The following is a 25,212-nucleotide window of genomic DNA, read 5'->3' as shown; positions in this document are numbered from 1 at the left end:
AGTGTTACAGAGAAATAAATATTGCAAAATATATGTTTACAATAAAAATATTTGGTATTACAAATACAAATTTGGGCATACATTTGCAATTTACAATACAAGAACACTGTAGTTCAGGAACTCTTCTAATGTATAAAATGATCCTTGCAATAGGAACTGCCTTAAGGTTTTTTACTTCCCTTGAGCCATGCTGTACAGCAGACCTGTTCACTGCCCCACTCATTTGAGCAGGCTCATGCTCATGCTGCAACAGTGAACAAATGGCCGTGACTAGTGGCGGAGGAAGGGGAGGTTTGGGAGGAACCAGAACAAGGTAGCTTCACATGAGAAATTGTTCACAATGAGTCTATTCTATGGCCCTTAATGTTCATTCTTTGCTGATATGTTGCTTCGTAGTGACTTGTTATTGCTTTTGTGGCAAATTTATTTCCTAAGACTGCTGCATTGATGAGTAATAACAATGGAATGAAACATACTTTTCTACTAATTGACAAAACAAATAATGTGGGGTAGCTAAGTATGAAACATGATACTTGTTGATTAACGCAGCCTTATGATATACACTCCTGGAAATTGAAATAAGAACACCGTGAATTCATTGTCCCAGGAAGGGGAAACTTTATTGACACATTCCTGGGGTCAGATACATCACATGATCACACTGACAGAACCACAGGCACATAGACACAGGCAACAGAGCATGCACAATGTCGGCACTAGTACAGTGTATATCCACCTTTCGCAGCAATGCAGGCTGCTATTCTCCCATGGAGACGATCGTAGAGATGCTGGATGTAGTCCTGTGGAACGGCTTGCCATGCCATTTCCACCTGGCGCCTCAGTTGGACCAGCTTTCGTGCTGGACGTGCAGACCGCGTGAGACGACGCTTCATCCAGTCCCAAACATGCTCAATGGGGGACAGATCCGGAGATCTTGCTGGCCAGGGTAGTTGACTTACACCTTCTAGAGCACGTTGGGTGGCACGGGATACATGCGGACGTGCATTGTCCTGTTGGAACAGCACGTTCCCTTGCCGGTCTAGGAATGGTAGAACGATGGGTTCGATGACGGTTTGGATGTACCGTGCACTATTCAGTGTCCCCTCGACGATCACCAGTGGTGTACGGCCAGTGTAGGAGATCGCTCCCCACACCATGATGCCGGGTGTTGGCCCTGTGTGCCTCGGTCGTATGCAGTCCTGATTGTGGCGCTCACCTGCACGGCGCCAAACACGCATACGACCATCATTGGCACCAAGGCAGAAGCGACTCTCATCGCTGAAGACGACACGTCTCCATTCGTCCCTCCATTCACGCCTGTCGCGACACCACTGGAGGCGGGCTGCACGATGTTGGGGCGTGAGCGGAAGACGGCCTAACGGTGTGCGGGACCATAGCCCAGCTTCATGGAGACGGTTGCGAATGGTCCTCGCCGATACCCCAGGAGCAACAGTGTCCCTAATTTGCTGGGAAGTGGCGGTGCGGTCCCCTACGGCACTGCGTAGGATCCTACGGTCTTGGCGTGCATCCGTGCGTCGCTGCGGTCCGGTCCCAGGTCGATGGGCACGTGCACCTTCCGCCGACCACTGGCGACAACATCGATGTACTGTGGAGACCTCACGCCCCACGTGTTGAGCAATTCGGCGGTACGTCCACCCGGCCTCCCGCATGCCCACTATACGCCCTCGTTCAAAGTCCGTCAACTGCACATACGGTTCACGTCCACGCTGTCGCGGCATGCTACCAGTGTTAAAGACTGTGATGGAGCTCCGTATGCCACGGCAAACTGGCTGACACTGACGGCGGTGGTGCACAAATGCTGCGCAGCTAGCGCCATTCGACGGCCAACACCGCGGTTCCTGGTGTGTCCGCTGTGCCGTGCGTGTGATCATTGCTTGTACAGCCCTCTCGCAGTGTCCGGAGCAAGTATGGTGGGTCTGACACACCGGTGTCAATGTGTTCTTTTTTCCATTTCCAGGAGTGTACGTCTCTCCAAACAAAGTTTAAATTAACATCAACCTATATTTCATGATTATTTTATTCACATGTTACATATAATAATATTGGATGCCAGGAAATATTAATTATTTTTGCTTTTGTGGATCTCAGTTGTAAAACTGGATCCAATTATTGAAAATCCATAGTGCAGAGTGACATGTAAGAAGCAGGGTGACACATAAGAAACCAGTTATGGAAGCTTATTACAATGATTGATACTAAAACTCTTCGTTCTTATAAGCCAAGTAATTATCCAGATTTCAATTGAGAGGATAATTATAATGTCACAACAATGATACAACCAGAGACCCTGACCTTCTGGGTGATACAAAATATAAATAGCTATGAAACATCAACACATCTAACTTATGGAATTGTATCAATTGGTAGGAATGTCAGACATTTTCATATTTAGTTGTAATTAACACTTAATGAAATCATGTAATACACTCCTGGAAATGGAAAAAAGAACACATTGACACCGGTGTGTCAGACTCACCATACTTGCTCCGGACACTGCGAGAGAGCTGTACAAGCAATGATCACACGCACGGCACAGCGGACACACCAGGAACCGCGGTGTTGGCCGTCGAATGGCGCTAGCTGCGCAGCATTTGTGCACCGCCGCCGTCAGTGTCAGCCAGTTTGCCGTGGCATACGGAGCTCCAGCGCAGTCTTTAACACTGGTAGCATGCTGCGACAGTGTGGACGTGAACCGTATGTGCAGTTGACGGACTTTGAGTGAGGGCGTATAGTGGGCATGCGGGAGGCCGGGTGGACGTACCGCCGAATTGCTCAACACGTGGGGCGTCAGGTTTCCACAGTACATCGATGTTGTCGCCAGTGGTCGGCGGAAGGTGCACGTGCCCGTCGACCTGGGACCGGACCGCAGCAACGCACGGATGCACGCCAAGACCGTAGGATCCTACGCAGTGCCGTAGGGGACCGCACCGCCACTTCCCAGCAAATTAGGGACACTGTTGCTCCTGGGGTATCGGCGAGGACCATTCGCAACCGTCTCCATGAAGCTGGGCTACGGTCCCGCACACCGTTAGGCCATCTTCCGCTCACGCCCCAACATCGTGCAGCCCGCCTCCAGTGGTGTCGCGACAGGCGTGACTGGAGGGACGAATGGAGACGTGTCGTCTTCAGCGATGAGAGTCGCTTCTGCCTTGGTGCCAATGATGGTCGTATGCGTGTTTGGCGCCGTGCAGGTGAGCGCGACAATCAGGACTGCATATGACCGAGGCACACAGGGCCAACACCCGGCCTCATGGTGTGGGGAGCGATCTCCTACACTGGCCGTACACCACTGGTGATCGTCGAGGGGACACTGAATAGTGCACGGTACATCCAAACCGTCATCGAACCCATCGTTCTACCATTCCTAGACTGGCAAGGGAACTTGCTGTTCCAACAGGACAATGCACGTCCGCATGTATCCCGTGCCACCCAATGTGCTCTAGAAGGTGTAAGTCAACTACCCTGGCCAGCAAGATCTCCGGATCTGTCCCCCATTGAGCATGTTTGGGACTGGATGAAGCGTCGTCTCACGCGGTCTGCACGTCCAGCACGAACGCTGGTCCAACTGAGGCGCCAGGTGGAAATGGCATGGCAAGCCGTTCCACAGGACTACATCCAGCATCTCTACGATCGTCTCCATGGGAGAATAGCAGCCTGCATTGCTGCGAAAGGTGGATATACACTGTACTAGTGCCGACATTGTGCATGCTCTGTTGCCTGTGTCTATGTGCCTGTGGTTCTGTCAGTGTGATCATGTGATGTATCTGACCCCAGGAATGTGTCAGTAAAGTTTCCCCTTCCTGGGACAATGAATTCACGGTGTTCTGATTTCAATTTCCAGGAGTGTAAAATGTTGCTCATTTTCGACTGTTAGCCAAAACTGCCTAGAGTAACATGTAAACTGCTACTGTCAATCTACAAAAAAATTTTGTACTGTGTTTCTTTAATTTTCAAAGTAATTAAAATAGTTTGTTAAATAATGCAGCCTGAAACATCTCAGTAAAATTATCAAAAAGTACTTATAGTTTGAAAGATAGTACTACACTTCAATCTAATAGAAAATTACATTTCTATGTAAACTTCAGTAAAAAATTGTAATTTGGATGAACTGTTAAGTCTATTTGAAACTATTATGAACATATGTAAAATTGTTTTGATGTGGTAATTTTTAATTGTCATTTAAAAAATGTAACTTTAACAATGAAAGAATTGTTTGGAAAGATATATAAGAATAGGAGTTGGCTTGTTGGACATAATTGTTGATCAGAGGTTTTGTGACACGCCACCAACGTTGCTTTGTGCAACAGAAAGGAGTGAAAAGTATAAAGGTGTATCTATTCCTTAATCTACATAGCACACTGAATGGACCTAAAATGTGAATCCAGTTTGTAGGAAGAACTCCAAGACAATGAGCACATATCAAGTTAAGTAACCTGAGATTCACCACCCACATAGACTGTTCATATTTCCTCATGTTTAAAGTTGAAGCAAGTTTATATTATTTCTACTGTAGCAAGTTTACAATATATTATATTCTTTTAGAAAAGTAGATGTTATGATTGTGATTGGAATATTTGGAATTAATCAACAGAAACATCTCAAGGGGAGAGTTGTACTTGCTTTCTGCCTGCTGTCCCTGTCACATCTTGCATCTCGGTATCACATTTTGCTTTGATACAGCTAAGTATTCTCTCCACTGCCTTGCTGAGTTTGAAGCCTGTAAGCCTGTATCTCTGTCTCAAAACTTATCAGTGGTAGCCAGGTTTGCTAGTGACTTATAGGGCTGCAATAATTGGTGATGGTGCTCATGTTCAATACATTAATCTTTAATTGTGTATATAATTTGTCTGACACAAGTTTTTCTGTATTCATACAGAGTGTGGTACAGCCCCATTTTATTGAGACCAAGATCATCTTTCACTGTCCTTAACAAAGAATCATGTTTTGGCTGGCAGGTGGAAAACTGGTGTTATGTGGTGTCTCCACAGTAATCCGCCATTTTTTTCAATGATTTATTGCCAGCAAATGGTATGAAAGCAGTGTTCTTATCTTCTTATTCCATGTTTTCATCTTATGGATTGTTCTTGGGGCTCTTGCATTGCAGAGCCATGCAGATCTGTCAGTTGCTGTATCTAGTCTCATGGGAGATAGATTCAGGGTGCCACAGCTCTGCCATCAGACTTTGTTCATCTGAAGTGGAGTGTGCTAGAGTGCTGAGAATGCTGCTCTTCTATGAGCGATGGTGGCATCTGGAGGCATGGAGTTATAAATCCATATGCATTGCTTACACTGCACACTGTGAGCAAGCAAGCCATCAGGCCTACACTGAACTACAATGTCAAGAAAAAGAAGTTCACTATCCTTTTCTATTTTGATGATAAATGGATGACTTTGTGGATGGATTTCAGATGTTCTAAGAAATTTTGTAGCTTTTCAGGCAATGTGGCTATATGATAAATATCCGGCAGCACATCTGAGAATGGTGGTAGCAGAATATACACCGGAAAAGTTTTTTGCTTTTCACAATAGGATCAATGCCTGGTAATATAAGGGGATGATTGTAAAGGATGGGTTTTGCACTACCTATAAAGTGTGTATTCATGAAATCTGTAAAGCAGTTGCCATTAACTTACTATGGGCAGTCAGTGACCATTCATTTCAGCCTAGCTATTTTCCAGCATATGTAGCACCTTCACATTCCAGCACATTATACACTGTATTGAACTTTTTCTGTATTCTTTTGTAGTTTATTTATTAAATTCAGTGGAAGTATTTGTATTTAAAAGGTGTAGTTTCACATTTCAGTAACTGTAAAGCATAGATTCACACAATCTGTAGCACAGTTGTCATTTCTTTCTTTTGGATAACCAGTACCATCTGCTTCAGAATAGTTAGATGCCAGCAGCTGACTGTGATTCATCAGCAGAGCAGCAAGTTACATATTTAGATTTTTCAGTGTTTTTTGTAGTTTAATTCTTAAATTTCACATGCATTCCTTTATTGATGATGTGTAATATCACATTTTAGTAACTATAAAGTTAATGGGATCACCAATTTAGTACTGGAGGGCAGCTTGGAGCGTAAAAATTGTAGAGGGAAACCAAGAGATGAACACACTAAACAGATTCAGAAGGATGTAAACTGCAGTTGGTACTGGGAAATGAAAAAGCTTGCACAGGATAGAGTAGCATGGAGAGGTGCATCAAACCTGTCTCAGGACTGAAGACCACTACAACAACAAAGTGTATATTTACACATTAGGTAGCACAGTTGTCAATTCTTTTGAATTGCCAGCTGTCAGCTCAGTGAGGTGTTAACCTTCAATTGTGAAACATCAGGAATGTAGCAAGTTACATGGGTCTACTCTTGTGTATGCTTTTATAGTTAAATCTTAAGTTAGTAGTTCTAGAATGCATGTGCATGCCATGTGGTGACATAAGAGGGGCTGGTCTGTGTTTGTGAACAACTGAGGGTGCTTTTGGCCATGGTCAGCCATTTTTGAGCTGCTGTCTCAGTGTGCAACAGTGGCAGAGAATCAAGCATGTCACATGGGATGTTTTACCCATGGCCTCTGCTATCCAGGCACCTTGCAGTGTATCCACACTGGTGAATCAGTGGGTGGTAATACATTTGTTGGATGCAGACACTTACTGTGTTGCTCAAGGTGGAGAATCAAAGTGGGGGCCAGCTGTCTGGTCTCACCCATTCACCTTGTGAGTTGACAAGTGCCCACTCATTCAGCAGGGTCTGAGCAATCAAAGCAGAATAGGATGTGCAGAGTGGTTGTGGGCAAGGAAAGCCTGGGAGATGTTAGTGGTGCAAGGGTTGGATTCAGTGGTGGAGCAGATAGATTTGTCACAGATGCCGAGGCTGTAGGGATGCAGACACTTACTGTGGAGCTTGACGCTGTCAAAATCTGAGTATTGTTACTTATTGGTTGGTTTCGTATGGACTAAGGTTTGAATCTGGAATTCAGTGAAATGGGAGTTGTAATGGGACATCCTCGCCTAACATTACTTTTAATCAACAGTAGTTGTCGATACTAGTATTATTTTTTTAATTTTGGACAGGTCAATATTATCTCAGTTGCTTTTTTGAAAACTTGCATATAATTTTCTACACAGTATGTTATACTTCAAGCTCAAATTTATGAAAAGGAATTACTTGATAAAATATTTTAGTTTTGATGTTATAATTGATAATTACTAGTTCTGAATGTACAGTTAAAATTACTTTTTAGAAACATTTGAAATTACAAATTTCTATTATTAATTACAGAATCCTGTACTGTTTACTATGTTTATTTCCTTTTTCAGTTGTGAAATAATAATCAAAGTTAATAATGTAATGAAAACTAGTAGGAATTCATTTGCTAAGAAAAATTGTAAACCCTCTGGAATATTGTTATTTCCGCAGAGTGGGGGTGTCATAAGCTTACCTCTGATATGATCATATGCATTTTTGTATATTAGGTGTAAATGATGTAATTTCAGCTTTGTTAATGTGGAAAATCAAAATACTCTATGATATACTAAAATGTGAAAAAATTGGTGGAATTTATTTAGTTCAAACCAAACTTGAGGACCTGATGTTAGATTTTCAGCTTCAAGAATCAGACCCCTAGACAAGAAGAACTGGAGCCATTTCAAGATAAGAAGCTGAGTAAACTTGAAAGTTTAATGTAATCTTCACTCCACTCAAATCTTCATAAAAGACTTTGCTTATTAATTACTTGGACTGAGCATTATTTAATGTGGACAATAGATGGAAAAAGGAAGGAAAGGGTAGATTACAGAGTCTACATGAAGGAATGTGCTTTGGGTTTGTAAAAGGGCTAGATGAATTTCAGTTGGGAAAAGAAGCTATATTGTTGCTGTAAGTGGGGGAGATCTCCTTCAATACAAATCTAGACCACAGAGCGTCATTGCTAAATCCATACCAAGATAGAGGTCCAGCCCCAAAGTCTTGAATAATGCATCTGTCAAAGACCCATAGTAAGGTCAGCATAGGATGGAGTCAGCCTGATTTCCATGGCTGTCCCTTTAATATATTTATAGATCTGGTCCTCAAATGTGTAAAAATGAAGTTTGCTAGGATGACAACAAATGGGATCTGACAAAGTGCTTACCAATGTACTATATTTGTCCTCCTAATCACTGTCATACCTCGTCCTCATTTCGGTCTACTTCTGCCTCATTACAGGTGGATTCCTAACATCCTGATGTCTGTGTGATCTGTCTTTCTTTATTAATTTTCCCAGCTTTATCCCATCCCCACTCCATCCCACACCCTCTCTCATTCCCAAGGAAGGAACTAATAGTTCCAAAAACTATGATAACATCAGCACTTTTACATTTATATGTATCTATATAGTACTAAGCACTTGACCTCCTGAAGATAATTGTGGCAAGTAATGACAATTATTTAACCTTCACATTTGTCACTTCCTGCTGCTGCTTGTTGAGTAGAATAATTATTTTTTGATTCAATTGGTTGTACTTTCCAAGATTAAGACTGAAATTTAATCACTCAAAAACTCTACAAAATGTTAGTAACCCTTTGTAAGTTAACAACTTTAATTTTATTTAACTTTTTAAAGGAAGGAATATTGTTTTTTACTATTTGGGAAATATTTGGCATACAGACTGCCTAGATCTAATTGGTAGGAATCAGCAGCACCTGCGACAGTTAGTGCCATAGTGATTTCCTTATGTTTGTCGCCAGCTGGTGTTGATTGCATTGTTGTCTGCTTTGTTGTTCAGCTGTGCTATCACTGTCTTTGTTTTCCATCTACGTTTATGTCTACATGGCTACTTTCCAAATCACACTTAAGTGTCTGACAGAGGGGTCATTGAACCACCTTCACAATAGTTATCTGTTATTCCACTCTTGAACAGTGCATGGAAATGATGAACACCTACATCTTTCCATGTGAGCATTGCTTTCTCTATTTTATTATGATGATTATTGACATTTATGTTTTTTGTGTTATTTTCATTGCAATTTTTTTGAAAATGAGTGGTGACACAGTTGCTGGTCCATCATGGGGGTCATCTTCTACTCTATCCCAGAAATGGAAGTCTTTTACAAGGAGCTAAATGGAAGCTCAAAATGCAGGTTTCTGTTGCCTGCAGTGTCTACTTACAGTACATGAAGGTGGAGTTTGTTCCCTCCCACATACCACCTATCTTCACTTCATGAACTACCCTGTATCCCTGCTCCATGCAACCCCTGGTTGCCACATTCCAAGTTATAGTTTGCAAGTATAAAAATGTAATAATTCATCCACATATAACAAATAAACAGCATTTGACTGACAGAATTAGGTGAGCTTTGTACTGTGTTAAAGCTAGTATCACCAAGCATGGGCAAAAATTGCCTGTGTATTTTTATCTTATTGAAGAATCATAACAAATACCCATCTATTTTTATAGGTCATTTTCCATTTGCTTTTCGCCTTATAAGTACTATAGCATGCATTTATCAAATTAAAATTAGGAAAAAAATACAACTTTTATGCTTGAAGGCATATTTTGCCCTGGACTGATACTGTCTATGACCATAATTCAGATTGGATTAAATTTCATTTGGCAACCTTGAATGTGAGTTTTATAGTGCACTGTTGAGAGTCTAATTGATGAGTTTAATTTTCACTGAAAATTTATAGACTAATAATTATTATTAGCAGTTTTCACAGTAGAGAAAATGTGTTACTTGTAGAGACAAATTTCTTTAATGAACTATAGAGGTTTGAACGAAGCAGAAATTCTTGCTGAACTTTTAGTAAATGATGAATTGTAAAAGTTCAATGATTTCAAATTTGATCACTCAGTAGCTGAAGAGGATTCAAAGGAAGAAGAAACAGAGGTCAATGAAGAAACAAACCACACAGGTAACACTCCAAATAAATATGTTACAAGTTCTGGTAGAGTGTACCTTGCCAAAGCTCCAAGACAGTGTAAAAGGGATTTTTCCAGCATAGTCTGTGAACCTCAGGCAACAACTACTGCTGTGAGAGTAAATGCTGTACGTGAAACATTCAAGAAATTTTTCACTATTGTAATTTTCTAGGAAAATTTTTGACCACACAAATGAAGCTGAAAGAAAAAGTGTATCTCCTGCTAGTTATTACAAAATATATGCTTTGATGAGTATTTTAAAGGGATTTTACCTGGAGAGCAATATTTCATTACCTGATACATGGTCAAATTTATTGGGAAGAGCCATATATAGATGAACTATGACTAAGATAAGAACTTATCAATCATTGGAAACTGTTCAGTTTGATGATAAGGGTACCAGGGCAGAAGGACATATAAGTGACAAATCAGTACCACTTTGTGCAGTATTTAAAGAATTGTGTGGAATATTCCAAGGTACTTCAGAAGTGGACCTGAAATAAAACTGATGAAATACTACATCTTTTCAGAGGTCGCTGTCCATTTAAAGCTTTCCTCAAAGAAAAACATGGTAAATATGGTACACCTATTAGAATTCTTAGTAATGCAATTGAATACTACAGAATAAAAATGGAAGTGTATGCTGAAAAAGACAGCAGACCTGCCCATGAACAAGGTTCCTTTGAAATTGTGGAGAGGCTGGTACAGCCAATGAGAATACATGCTACAACATCACAACAGAGTATTTCTGCACTTCCATGGAACTGGTGGGCACTCTGTATGCAGATTACAAACTTATCTTGGTTGGGACACTCACATGCAATGGCACACACATACTGCAAGGACTTAAGATGACATCTGGCAGAGAGCAGTGTTGCTCAAAATTTGTATTCACAGGTCCATTGACTAAGGCCCCTCCAGTAACAGTTGTCTCTTACATTACAAAGGAAAAAAACAAAGAAAAATCTGTTATTGTTGACTGCACAACACCAAGATGCATGAGCAGAAGTTGACACATCAAAAAAGAAAACCCACATAAAGCTATATCATAATTCCATTAAGGGAAGAATGGGTACCATAGACCATAGTCTACAAAAAGAGGCTGAGGAGACAGTTCAATAGCCTCCTTGATGTAGCTGCAATAAACTCATATACACTGGTAGGGATGAATATTCTGAAGTGGAATGTAGGGAAATAAAATGCCAAAATATTGTATCTGCATGAATTAGGCTTTGAACTTTTGAAACAATATGAAATGAAATTAGAAGAGCAATTTAAGGGCTTTGAAGATCTCCAATTGCTGATGGTTTATGCTATGGGAGACATCCCTGGAAAATCAAAATTACTCCAAATGAAGTACCAATTCGCAAAGCAAGTTTTACATATGCTTGAAGCATACGACTAATCAGAGAGCCAGAGATAACATCACAAAAGCCAAGCTAACATGTGGAAGCTGTAGTCACCATCTGTGTAGGAGTCATTCAGAACCAGCCATTATGTGTGCAGGGGGTAAATGTCACCTGTAAATGATGGTGTTCTCTCCAATTGAAGGGAGTTTCTTAAGAGAATTCAATACACTATAACTTATATTTGTGCAAGAGTATTTATTCCTGTTTTTGAAACTTATCATCGAGGACAAAAATGTATTGATCAGTTATTAGATCAAAAATTGTATAGAAATTTTGGACAAACTGAATATTGAAGTACATACTTGTCCAAGTTTTAACCACTATTATTTGTTACATGTTTTTTATCTGCCCACTTGACAAGACACTTTGTATTGTTTTTGTAGCTAATTACACTTTTTCATGGCATCACTGAAGACCCAAATGTGATCTTTCAGAAGGGACAACAATTAATTTCCCTATTTCACATATTTTCCTGTGTATAATACCTCCTAACTCAGAGCAATGTAAATGATTTTATTTACTATTAGAAATTGTCTAGGCTCCTCTTGGTTTTTATGTACTTTTAATAATGGTGCTGCATTTGATGCTTGAGTAACTTGATTTACTGACAAAGTAAAACAACAGAAAATTCCAGAAGTATTAATGACAATATTATGAGAAGGGTAGACTGCTTCTCACCATACAGAGGAGATGCTGAGTGCAGACAGGCACAACAAAAAGACTGCTGTACATATGAACTTTGGGCCAAAGGCCTCAGCGGCCAAAGACAATGGTCATGTGTGTGTGACTTGTGCTCACATGAATGTCTGCGTGTGTTTTATACTTAAGAAGAAGGCCTTTTGGCCCAAGGCAGTCTGTAGTTCAACATATTCTTTATATGATGATGTATCAATCTGTCCTTTTCATAATACTGTCATTGAGTTACTGGTGTGTCTTTACTGGTGTGTCTTTACTGGATCTTGCTGCAGTGGGAGCCCCAAGTGGAGCAAACTTCAGTTTCCATGGTCATTTCAATAATTATTGCTCCCCATACTTTTGTCATCTTGATTCTTTTGGCTATCCTATCTTCACTGGGGCTGTTTGTTCCCCTTGTTGCCTTGGGATATGCATAAGGATTCCTTACATTCTCTTCTCCTGTCTGATTGACTCTTTCTACCTTCCCTACATAACTTAGGAAATCAGTATAACAATGAAAACAATCAATTATTGACAAAATTATTTAACTGGATGGATAAAAAATCTACTCACCAAGCGACAGCAGAACACCCACATAAAAGACTGTTGTAACTGGCAAGATTTTGGAGCTAGTGTCTCCTTCTTCAGGCATAAGGGTTTAAGGGGAAGGAAGAAGGGTGAAGGAAAAGGACTGGGGAGGTCTAGAAAAAGGGATAGATTTTGGAAAAGTCACCCAGGACTGTAGGTCAGGGGAGACTTACCGTATGGGATGAGAACGAAAGCCTGATTGTTGGGGCCTGCAGTGGACAAGATCTGAAAACTTGAGAGCTTAAAGGTGGAAGAGGGTAATATGCTTAAACATCATGCATGAGTTACTAAGAGTAAAAACCTAAGTGCACTATATGTAATAGAGGTAGGAGAAGTGGGAGGGGGGAACAGTGAAATATAGACGGAAAAGACAATGGATGATGTAGAAAACTAAAATGGACTGAAGCAAAGAGTAATTAGTGTAAAGAAACTGTGCAGAAGAAATTAACATAAATTAAGACCAGGTGCGTGGCAAGAACCAAGGACATGTTGTAGTGCTAGTTCCCACCTGCAGAGTTCTGAGAAACTGGTATCTGGGGGAAGAATCGAGATGGCGATGTGGTGCTACAGGTGCCGAGGTCACAAACCTCATGATGTAGACCATGCTCTGCAACAGGATATTTTGAGTTGCCCATTCATCCTAATTGATAATTTGGCAGTAGTCATGCTGATGTAGAAGGCCAAACAGTGTTTACATAATAGCTGGATTTATAGTATATGTTTTGCCAGTTACAGGGATATTATAGGTGGTGGTAGGGGTGCACATAAGGTAAGTCTCGCAGTGGGGACAGTCACAGGGGTAGGAACCGTAGGGCATGGAGATGGGTGCAGAAGGAGCATAGGGTCTGACAAAAATATTGCAGAGATTGGGAGGGTGACAGAAAGCTATTCTAGGTGTGTTTCCCAAGACATAAGAATCTGACTTATGCTGTCCATATATAATCATCATCTTTCAAATAATCCTTGACAAATGCTATTTTTTTCTTTGTTGGTCCCACTAAAAGGCAAATCATAAAATTCTTTAGGGATATTAAGAGCATGAATTTAAACACAGAGTTCAAATTATGTAACTTCTGATAATTAACAAATGGCAACTTCATTAGACAATGTACATACACTGTCATTTGCAATTTGAGATTTATTAACTTTTTTCCATTTTAGTGACCTAGAGTCCTTTACAACCCAATATTTTTCTACAGTTTCATTTCCAATTCTCTCTTCAAAAGTTATCATACATTTTCTTCCACCTTCTTTCTTCCTGTTGCTATTATATTACTTAAATATAACTGGTTTTCTCCCTTTGGTCTGAGATTGGAATTCGTACTTATTTTCCATACATATTTTTAATAATCGTCCAGATTTTTCCTGATGGGAATTAATAACTGCTTTCACCACTTTATAGCAATATTTTTAAATCAGTTGTGCCCTGATTACATATTCCTTACTCATAGTATTTATTTTTGATTCTATGTCTCCATTAGTTTTAATCTAATTTTTAAGGTCAACTTCATTTTTGTCCATTTTTTAAATTTAAATTAAGATGTCATTTTTAAATTCCTTTTAAATATTGCTACAGTTTTCACCAGTTTCTACCTTACTATAGTTGTCTGTTTTAAAATGTAATCTAATGAAGTCACTTTTAATAGCATTTAATATCATTAGGCAGCTACATGGGTAGCAGGGCTCTGTGGCATGGATTTGGTGGTAATTTTGGTTAGAGGGCGTAAAGGAAACATAAAGATCCTTCAGTCTCAAAGGGTGCAGGTCAAACACAGGAAGAACATAGATTGAGGAACCATTGGTGTAACAGTTGTAAACTGTCATAGCTGTGTTGGTAAAGTACCAGAACTTCAAGGGCTAATAGAAAGCACTGATACTCAAATCGTTATAGTCACTGAAAGCTGCCTAAGGCCTGAGGTAAGTTCAGCAGACCTTTTTGTGAAGGACCTAATGATTTTTAGAATGGATAGGCTAAATACAGTTGGTGGTGGCTTATTTTTTCCTGGTAGAAGTAGTTTATCTTGTAGAGAAATTGAAGTATATAGTTCCTGTGAGTTAGTATGGGTGGAGGTCATTCCTGGCAACTCGAATAAAATAATAATTGGATCCTTTTTTTGACCTCCCTACTTGGATTATATAATTACTGAAAAGTTCAAAGAAAACTCTCTCATACAGTTATAGTTGGTGGTGACTTCAATTTATTCTCAATATGATGGCCAAAAATACATGTTTCAATATGGAGGTACACATAAAACACCATCCAAAACTGTGCTGAACACATTCTCTGAAAATTATTTGGAGCGATTAGTTCATGAACTGACTCAAATAGTAAATGATTGTGGAAACACCTTGACATCTTAGCAACAAATAATTCTGAGTTAATAATAAGCATCAAAATGGATGCAGGGATTAATGAAAACATAGTTGTTGTAGTGAGTATGAATAACCTAACTCCCAAATTTACCAAAAATAAATGAAAAATACATTTATTAAAAAAAAAAAAAAAGATAAATATTTACTTGATGCCTTCTTGAGAGACGATCTTCACTCCTTCCAAATTAACAATGGAAGTGTAGGCCAAATATGTCCGCAATACAAAGAAATAGTATCAACAGCAACTGAAAGATTTATACAAAATAAATAAACAAACAATGGAGCTGATCCCCCATGGTATGCAAAACAGTTCAGAACATTGTTGCAGAAACAATGAAAAAAGCATGCCAAATTTACTTGGATACAAAATGCCCAAGATTGGTGATCTTTTACAGAAGCTCTAAATTTAGCACAGATGCTTATAATAGTTTCCTCAACGAAACTTTGTCTGGAAATCTAGTGGAAAATACAAAGAGATTCTGGTCATTTGTAAAGTATGCTAGCGGCAAGACACACTCAATGCTTTCTCTGTGCAACAGCAATGGAAATACTATCAATTACAGTGCCGCTAAAGCAGAGTTACTAAACAGAACCTTCCAAAATTCTTTCAACAAAGAAGAAGAAGAAGTACATATTCTAGAAATCAAATCAAGAACAGCTGTCACCATGAATAACTTAAAAGTAGATGTCCTTGGAGTAGTGAAGCAACTTAAATCACTTCACAAAAACAAGTCTTCTGGACCTGACTGCATACCAGTAACATTCCTTTCAGAGTATACTGATGCAATATCTCCATGCTTAACAATCACACATAACTGCTCGCTCAACGAAAGATCCATACCTAAAGACTGGAGAATTACATAGTTCACACCAATATTCAAGAAAGGCAATAGGAGTAATCCACTAAATAATAGGACCATATCATTAAGATCAATATGCAGCAGGATTTTGCAACATTGTGTTGATACATTATGAATTACCTTGAAGAGAACAGTCTATTGACACACAGTTAACATGGATTTAGAAAACATTGTTCTTGTGAAACACAACTTGTTCTTTACTTACATGAAGTGTTGACTGCTATCAACAAGAGATTTCAAACTGATTCTTTATTTATAGATTTTCAGAAGGCTTCTGATGCTGTACCTCACAAGTAGCTAGTAATCAAATTATGTGCTTATGGCCGGCCGAAGTGGCCGTGCGGTTAAAGGCGCTGCAGTCTGGAACCGCAAGACCGCTACGGTCGCAGGTTCGAATCCTGCCTCGGGCATGGATGTTTGTGATGTCCTTAGGTTAGTTAGGTTTAACTAGTTCTAAGTTCTAGGGGACTAATGACCTCAGCAGTTGAGTCCCATAGTGCTCAGAGCCATGTGCTTATGGAATATCACTTCAGTTATGCAACTGAATTCATATTTTCTGGTCAGAGAGGTCACAGTTCATAGTAACTGTCAGCAAGGCATCAAATAAAACAGAAGTGATTTCTGGCATTCCCAAAGATAGTGTTATAGGCCCTCTGCTGTTCCTCTACATCTACATGAATACTCTGCAAATCACGTAATTGACTGTTACAGGGTTTATTGAACTACCTTCATAATTTGTAATTTATAGCTTTATTTATCCTGTAGATCATAAATTATGTGCAGAGAAGCACATGATGATATAGGACTAGTCAAAAATGGAGATGAGATGATACATGGTTAACCTTATAGTAGGCGTGTATTTTTTTATTGCACGAGCAGATACGCAGCACATTTTGTGTGCCAATTCTGCTGCTCATTTCAATAGTTACTTTCACATGCTCTCATGCTAGTATTAATATTAATTAGTCTATTGTTTTTAAGGGTAGCCACAGTATCACTCAAAATGATATTAATAATAACAAAAAAAACAAATTTTATTGTGCAAGTAATACAAATAATTTATTATGAGCACAGTTGAAAATACTAAGAAATAATGTTACATATCTATCCAAGAAATGTCTATACACTGTTGCTCACTTATAGTGGGAAAGAATGTTTTGTTATTTAACATGTTAATAATACTTTATTTAGAAAAGATGATATGCAGCTAAACACATAAACGACATAGTTCTATAAAGCCTGTGAGTATATTTCACTGTCAGCATTGAAAATTAACATATTCATAGTGAATGCCTACAGAAACCATATTATAACAGCTTTCAGACAGGCCATGTTTGCTACTTAATAATTTACAAGATGTTGAGCTTCAAATCACTAGTCATCTGAGTCTGCGGGTGTAACTTGACACTTTTCATAGGTGTAACAAACACTCGTATGTTTCCTGCAATCAGAATTATTACAAGAATCACACTTTAGTATTGTGTTAATATTCTTGGTCTTTCCACAAATAACATAGCATGCCCATTTATTAACCAAATGCTTCTCAACTTGCTCAGCTGTTGTCCAGTACCTTTGAAGGGACAGCAATATGTCATTGGGAAAGCTCTGAATTTTAACTCTTTCTATTAGATGTGGTTTCATGAGTTCATAAGCCAGGTTCTTCAGAAATACTCTTCTTGGAATCTTTTGATTTAGTCCATCTGAGTAAAAAAGTATTTGGGGGTTGAGACCACCTATCTACAGTACAGTGAAAAAGATTACCAAAGGCCACCTTCTCATTATACAAGCCATGGAATGTGTACCACACATATGGTCAACTGTATCAATGCCACCCTTAGTGGCAGTGTAATCTCACGCAATCTCTGACTTTCGAGAATCTTCATCAATAGTACCTGAATCATGCATAGTTGACAACAACAAAACAATCTTGTTCTTCTTCAGTACGTATGAAACCAATATCAAATCATTTTTATATTCAAAGAGAGATAAACCAGGCACTCGATTTTTCTAAGGCAGGAATTCCAAGCCACTTTCTTATTTATTCTTTCTGAGTGTCCCAACACATAAGCCTTTTACCTAATAGTGACATAGCCAAGGGGCAACTTGTATACCAACTGTCCAGAGTTATATTCCTATTGGATCCCTCTATATGACTCATAAGTCTGTGAACTATTTCTGATGTTGAATTTGAGACTGCTTAAGGTCCTTAGGGCTACTTTCCACAATATACCTCCAGGTTGCTAAAAAAAATGCTTTCACATCACAAAGTGCAAATATCTTAATGCCATATTCAGCAGGTTTGTTGGGGATGTATCGCACAAATCCTCAAGGACAACGAAAAGCTTTAAATTTCTCATCAATGGCTACAAACTCACCAATGCTGTACGTATTTTTGCGTTTGGTTACAAACTCATCCAGAAATGAATGTACTGTGGCCAACTTATCAGATCTTCTCCTCTCTTCTGTTGTGCTTTTATCATATAAACGAATACACTGCAACAAGAACAGAAACTGAATGAAGCTCATCACAGCTCTTTCAATTTCAATTCCTGATCCATCAGTATTCCACAGTTCCATTACATTTGTGTGGTTAACTTTCTTCATTTCTAAGAAATAAAGTAACCCATGGAGTGCAAGTATTTCACTACTTGTTGTTTCTTTTTGGTCTCTTTCTCTCTGATAATCAGAAAATTCTGGTCTGAGCTAAATATATTTGTTTGTATATTTCACAATAGTATAGATCATTTCCATGTCAATTATCTTGAGGAATTCAGAAATCTTGGTTGTTACATCTCTGGAAATAGCCTTGGGTCTAGGAAAAATGTTTACAATATTTTTCCTTCTTGCTTTGTTGTGGCAGAGCTAGGACTTTTCCTACATTTAGAAGTTTTGTCTCTTCCAACAAACAAATCACCAATAGAACCTGATTGACAATTATTGTCTTCATTTTCATCTGACTCATACTCTTGTTCACTGTCAGAGTCATGGTCACTATGAGTAATTACCTCCACTTCCTCACATCATCTGATATAGTGTCTACACCTATTGTAAAATCTGGATCTTCATTCAATAGCCATTTGAGTTCCTCATTAGTTGAATGGTTTTTTGCTCTAAACTAAAAATTTATATTGAACATAGGCCATAGAAATGTTGTTAGTAAAATAACCACTATGTTCAAAGGTGTAAAAAAGTACTTACACGGCCAGCTGCACAGTGCACTGAGTGCGACAAAAGTGACAGCATTACATTAAATTCTCTGTTTAACAAATTACTTAGCATCAACAATTACTGCACTGCACTAACAGTCATCAGAACAATAATGAAGGAATACATTGGGTTTCAAAGGTCTCCATTGTTGCCAACATGTTGGATATGCTGATTATATAAATTTGGCACACTTTGCGTGCCAGCATGTCTGCTCAAGGGTTAAAATGATTATGACAGTGATCTTATAATGATACAAATGTACATATAATACATGTGTAGTAACAAGAAACAGAAAAGTGTATAGGTGGATATCTTGTGAAAAATTCAGAATTGCACACTATTTCTAAATACGTTCACATTATTAAGGGAAAGAAACATATAAGCAAATAACATGGAAATTCGAAAGTATTATGTACATTCAAATATCCATTTCTAAAGTAAAACAGTAAAGTTGACAACTTCTGTATCAAGATGTTTGGGTCTACATACAAAGTACAGAACATGGACAGGACAAAGTTTTATATTTCAAAATATTCATCTGTACTGTAACAACACTTTTGCAATAAATATTTATAATCAGTAGTTTTTAATTTTGAAGTGTCTTTTATTGTTTCAATGTTATTAGGTAGCTCATTGTACAGTTTGTTTCCTGTTTGCAGTGGTCCATTCTGTTTTAGTATTGTGTATGCATGTTGAACACCTATATCAGGGGTGGGCAAACATTGCACTCAGCTCATGAGTGCACAGAAGCACATGTGCTGCTGGCATGCAATCGTCGACCAGGGCAATGGCAACAGCCAGCATGTTGCAGCAGTGTAGTACCAGGCTAAAGCTGCAGACATTGATGTGAAGCGACCACTACATAGTGAATGTTGTATTTCAAGAACCAGAAAATGCAAAGTGAGTCAAGGAAATGGAGAAGTGGAGATTTGCTATCTTTTAAAAGGGAATGAGAGAATCATTTTTTCTTTGTGCAAAAACATGAAAATTCAAAATGTTTAATATGTGGCAGTATTCTCACTCATCAGTGGAAGTTTAGTATTGAACGCCATTATAATAAATTTCACAAGGACGAGTACAATTTAATGTCAAATTCTGAGCAGATGGGGAAATTGACTGAGCTTAAGAAGAGCAATCTGACGATGTGAGATGAATCTGACATAAGTTGCTGTTGTCATGAGAGATCTGCCACTTTCTTTTGTCATGTCTCTCATCTAACTGATTTAACATTTTATGGAGCACTGTTTTCAGTTTTTCAGGATGACAACAATGATGTCCCATGGTACGTGCAAGTTATAAGATTGCACTTAATATAGCAAGAGCTGGAAAACCATTTGCTGTGCATCAATGACACTGCTGATTTACTTTGTCCACTGAATCAAATCAGTTTTGAGCTGTCTCTCTTTCTCGGCTGACTGTAAGCTGTTGTAAAGTGCCATGGCAGGTTACGTTTACTGTCAATTAAAGAGCACAATGCAGGAGTTTATTGCATTTTCCATCACACTTGATGAGTCCACAGGTATTTCAGACACCGTGCAATTAGTGATTTATGTCCATGACATGGACACTGCTCTGCACGTCACAGAGGATTTTTTTAGATATGATATCTTTAAAAAGCACGACCACTGGTGCAGACATCCTAAAAGCCTTTGAAGAAACTGTCGATTCAGCTGACATTTGGTGGCAGTGACAACAGATGGAGCACCTGCAGCGAAAAGGGAACTAATGAGATATTTTGGATTACTAAAAAAAGAAGAAAAAAAAAAAGCTACAGCGTACAGAAGACTCATTGTACAGCATCTGCTGCATTTTGCACCAAGAAGTACTCTCTGCAAAAAGCAGCAAAACTGGGGGATGTCATGCAAGTGGTTATTTGAGCAGTTAATTATTTGAGATCCCATGGGCTTACACACAGACAGTTTCACACATATTTAGCGAAAATTGGGGAAGAGTTCGGTGACATACCACACCACAGTGAAGCCAGCTGGTTTATTCACGGTAAAGTACTCAAAAGATTTTTTTGAGCTGAGAATACCAATAAATCAGTTTTTAAAGGACAAAGGAAGATATGACCCCAAGTTAGATAATCCAGAGTGGGATGCCAACCTTTCATTTTTAGTGGGCATTACCAGACACACGAATGCACTGAACACAAGTTTGCAAGGAGGAAATCAGCTAATTTGTGAAATGGCTGAAAAGGTGCAAGCTTTCATTAGCAAGCTTGAGCTGTGGGAATGACAGCTCTCATCAGGGAATGCAGTGCATTTCCCAACTCTGTGTACTGTGTGAGAACTGAATTGCAAAAAATATCTTTCCATACTTAGAACATATTGTAGGTAATAGGTACTCTTTCAAACCATGATTTCTTTCAAGCACTCCTACTAACCTTATTCCTTCATTCAATAGAGCAATCTAGGGAACAAAACGTGTTGCAGAGGGAGGAGCGGAGAGACGGTATGGTGGGGAGGGGAGAGAAGTGGGTGGCCAGCTTGCCCCTGTGTGCATGCAGAGCACCTGTTAACTGCACATGTGGAAGTGCACTGAACACGTGCAGGATTCCTCCCCGCCCCTGATGTATATCCTGCTTTCTCCTTGTGTTGTACAGGTGAATACTCTGGTTAGTCAATACAAGACTGGTTATTTTGTAAGGTTTCCCTAACAAATATTATTACTTGTAAGATATATAGATACGGTAGTGGAAGGTTGCAAAGTTTCTTAAATAAGGACTTCCATGAGCTTCTTGCGGCAGCATTTTCTATGGCTCTTACATTTCTCTTTTGGCATATAAAACAACTTCTGCTAGCAGGTGCATTTTCCCAAAAGATTATGCCATATCACAGTAAAGATTCTGCCTGGGTGAAGTATACATTTTTAGCATGTCTTTCGATGTGTAACCAGAAAGAATTCTGAATAGTATAACAAATGGTATTCAATTTTTTGTAATGTATTCTGCATGTTGGATTCATCTTGGATCTTCTTGGATCCATATTCCAAGAAGTTTTGTAGAGCTTAAATTTTCAAGGGTTCTGGTGAACAACTCTATGTCTGGTGTTATTCTCTGTTATTCCACTCCCTAACACCACACAAAAAAATGAGCCCCTATATCTTTCTGTGCAAACTCTGATTTTCCTTATTTTATTACAATGATTGTTTCTCCCTGTGTTGGTCAGCATCAATAACACATTTTCACATTAGGAGGAGAAAGTTGTTGATTGAAACTGCAGTGAGAAGATCTCCCTGCAACAAGAAACGCCTTTGTTTTAATGATGTCCACCCCAAATCCTACAGCATGTCTTTGACACTCTGTCCCCTATTTCTTGATAATATGAAACATGCTGCTCTTCTTTGAACTTTCCTGGTGTACTTTGTTAATCCTAGCAGTACTCCAAAAGTGGATATACAAGCATAGTGTAGGCAGTTTCTTTAGTAGATCTATTGCATCTTCTAAGTTTTCTGCGAAAAAAATGCAGTATTTGGTTTGCCTCCCCACAACATTTTCTGTGTGTTCTTTCCAATTTAAGTTATTTGTAAATGTAATTCCTTTCATTGAATTTACAGCCATTAGGTTCAATTTTTATCTATATAAGTGATTTAGGAGTCAATCTGAGCAGCTGTCAGGTTGTTTGCACATTATGCTGCCGTTTATCACTTAGTAAAGTCGCCAGAAGATCAAAATAAATTGCAAAATGGTTTAGAAAAGATACCTTATATGGAGCAAGCAATTGACCCTAAATAATGAAAAGTATGAGGTCAGCCACATGAGTGCTGAAAGGTATCCATTAAACTTTATTTACAGGATAAATCAATCAAATCTAAAGACCATAAATTCAGCTAAATACCCAGGAATTACAATTATGAAGAACTTAAATTAGAAAGAATACACATAAAATGTCATGGAGAAGGTGAACTGAAACAGTGTTTTATTGGCAGAATACTTGGAAGATGCAGTAGATCTGCTAAGGAAACTGCCTACACTACCCTTCTCTATCCTCTGTTGGAGTACTGCTGTACAGTGTGGGATCCTTAACAAATAGGATTAACAGAGTACATCAAGAAAGTTTAAAGAAGGTTAGCATGTTTTGTATTATCAAGAAACAGTGGAGACAATGCCATGGACATAATACAGGATTTGGCGTGACATCATTAAAACAAAGGTGTTTCTTGTTGCATTGGAATCTCCTCACTAAATTTCAATCACCAACTTTGTTCTCCAAATGCAAAAATATTTTGCTGATGCTGGCCAACATAGGGAGAAATGGTCATCATAATACAGTAAGGCAAATCAGATCTTGTGTGGAAAGATATAGGTGTTTGTTGTTTCTACATGCTGTTCAAGAGTGGGGTAATAGACAATTATTGTGAAGGTGGTTCAATGAACTCTCTGCCAGGCCCTTAAGTGTGATTTGTAGAGTACCCAAGTAGATGTAGATATATTTCACTCATGTTACTCAGTGGATTAAATAGCCAATCATTGTTAATATTTAAGGGTCTGTATCCTAAATGTCCTCCCAATTGTGCGATTGATGCTATTTAACTTCACTCAACATTCCTACATCAGTTTTCACATTGCTAATGTCATAGTATTTGACACGTCCTATGTCCTTGTAAAAAGAGATCTACAGATGAATAAAGTTACTACTACTACTACTACTACTACTATTACTACTATGTAGGTGATGCATTTGACATTTTATCAATAACCTGACTGGAATTTAATTTGTGATAAAAGGTAGATTGTTCTCATTTTGTCCCACTATCATCAGGAAGATCACTTTTAACTACCATATCTTTTTTGTCATCAACTCCTAGTCTTTGCTCCCTATTCTCAAACACACCCCCTCTCTCATGTTATGTCCAGAACATCGGACTGCAGTCCATCCAATATGGCTGCCATTTTGTTATTTCCCATTGGTTGGTTCCAAACATAGCACCATCCTTATTTTCATATGTCTCTTTTATTACATACACTGTTTTCAATTTCAGTAGTAACAGTTTGAGTTATTTATGAATATACACTTCACAAGTCCTTAAAATGTTCCTACCGCTTGCATTGTGATTGACTGTACTGAGTCTCACACAGAAAGTCACTGTATCAGAATTTACTACCCTGACTCTAACATTAGTTCCTAGGTAGTCCTAAAATCTTGACACTGTAACTGGAAGGATTTGTAATCTGATCGTTCAGTGAATGATGCAACTGTATTGAGATAAACTTGAAATAATTCCACATGTATTGATTCCTTTACACAATATGATGCTCAACTTCATCTATTAAATTCATGCATAGTTTACACAATACAGGCTAACAAATACAGATGACAAACTTTTAACAGTGGCACTATGTTTAAGGAACATTTCCATAAAAAACTTTAGCTCCCAAGTCTCTACAATAACAAATCTCCATAAACAACAATCTAACCCTTTCCATGGTGCATTTTTTCTAGTAACTTAGCAAAGATAGTTTTTTTGCTATCCTATTAGAAGTGTGATAAACTGAATTTTATTTTTTGATAATTTTATTTTTGTGATTTACGACCAAAAACTATATTGGTAAATATATCACCATGGAACCATTGTGAGGTATTAGCACTATTGGGGTGAATGTATTTCCCACTTCCCTTTTGTGAGCTGTTATGTGCTGCCATTACACATTAAAAAATAATGAACAGTGTTTTCTGTTTTCGTTTTATGTAGGCATTTTCTTTTACTTTATTCAAAAATAATTATTAGCAATGTTAAAGTTTACTTACCACAATGTGGAAACAGTCCTTGAAACTTTATCACCCAGTAAAGGTATGAGTTGATACAGGCCAAAATAATGTATATTGCAGAAGTGAAGCAAAGTGTTCTGACAATAGTAGTGATCCCATGACAATCAGAAGCTGATTGCTGTAGCAGTTTTTGTACTACCACAAGAAGTCAGGCATAGATAGAGATGGTAAGATGCATTCCTAAGAGCTTTGGGATGCCCTAATATGGTGGTGAGTATGCTTTCCAAGGACCACAAATGACAGATTAATATTGTGTAACTATACTTCCCAAGCCCCTGCCAGAAAGTACTTTGGTGGTAACAATACTTCCCAATAACCAGTCAAACACCATTGTTTAGTGGGATATATACTTCCTACAGGCCTGAAGGCAATATTTCAAAACAAACAGAAACTAAAGCTGGTGCAGCAG

The sequence above is a fragment of the Schistocerca serialis genome, chromosome 4, assembly GCF_023864345.2.
Source record: "Schistocerca serialis cubense isolate TAMUIC-IGC-003099 chromosome 4, iqSchSeri2.2, whole genome shotgun sequence".
Lineage (NCBI taxonomy): Eukaryota > Metazoa > Arthropoda > Insecta > Orthoptera > Acrididae > Schistocerca > Schistocerca serialis.
Note: the sequence above shows the minus strand (reverse complement) of the source record.